The sequence below is a fragment of the Sinocyclocheilus grahami genome, unplaced genomic scaffold, assembly GCF_001515645.1.
Source record: "Sinocyclocheilus grahami isolate Dianchi unplaced genomic scaffold, SAMN03320097.WGS_v1.1 scaffold6721.1, whole genome shotgun sequence".
NCBI lineage: Eukaryota > Metazoa > Chordata > Actinopteri > Cypriniformes > Cyprinidae > Sinocyclocheilus > Sinocyclocheilus grahami.
In genome coordinates this window covers 262-1248 of record NW_015511022.1, presented here as the reverse complement: position 1 = coordinate 1248, position 987 = coordinate 262, and the positions used below count along the sequence as shown (strand labels likewise).

Here is a 987-nt window from a genome sequence, read left to right as displayed (position 1 = left end):
TCAGTTATCAGATCTGCGAGTTTATGTATGAAAAAAAGCACCTTTACGACAAAATTGTTGACTGCTACCTGAAAGACCCTTTGAGAAAGGTACTCGGCCTTAATCCCTCCATTTCACTCTTTTCTTTCCTGTCACTCCTGTTATTCCTGTACTAAATCTTTATCTCGAACTCCAGGAGGAGCTCTTCAACTACATTCATAACATCCTGTCCATGCCAGGCTACAGCTCAGAGGAGAAACAGTTGGTGTGGGTCAAAGCCCTTCAACACATCAAGGTGAGTCAAACGAGGCTTCAAATGCTGTGTCCCCTAGAGCACACTCCAGGTAGAGAGAAAGCTCATTTCAGACCCTAATCTCATCAGACCCTTCTCTCTCTCTCATCTTGTTCAGTCAATGATCTTTGTCCAAATGACTTACTCTGATTGTTAAAATAGAGAGCTCTGAAAATCAGTCAATGTCACTGCATTATTTGTGACCGCCTTGCAGTTGAGTCTGGGTTTAAAAACGTATGTTTGTTATATAACCCTAAAATGTTCCACCTTCAGGTTGTGGTTCACGCTTCTTTTTGCTTTGAAATCTTTACTGATTTTTATAAAGTAAATGTAAGAATAATATTGTTAATAATATTTCAAGATGAACACTTACTGGGCTGAAGCAATTTAGGTTTACTTGATTATCATACATGATTTTTTAGGGGGGGGGGGATGAAATGTTCAAATGTGAGTATCAAAAATGGCTTTTGAGGAATGTTTATTTGTTCATCTTTCAGTCTCAGTCATCACTGTATTGCAATGCAATATATGTTTTGAAACTACAGAGCTTTGATTATAAAAGTAAGCATTAAAAGATTATCTTACTAAGACATATTATTGGGAGATCTGATATTTATACAATTTTATGCAAGTAGTCTTTACTGATATAAAGCTCTCATTGGTTTACATTACAATATGCAGAATTTAATCTTCATTTTTGGTCATATAAATGTCAG

General features: G+C 36.2%; 1 protein-coding gene across 1 annotated transcript in view; it reads left to right on the top strand.

The window, feature by feature from the left end:
* LOC107577641 (vacuolar protein sorting-associated protein 8 homolog) overlaps positions 1-269 on the top strand; it is a gene marked incomplete at its 5' end in the record, with an annotated part of 7050 nt that extends 6781 nt beyond the window's left edge. The window contains 2 exons of the mRNA XM_016263694.1: positions 5-89; positions 176-269. The remainder of the gene's footprint in view (positions 1-4; positions 90-175) is intronic.
* Between the last annotated feature and the right edge of the window lie 718 nt (positions 270-987).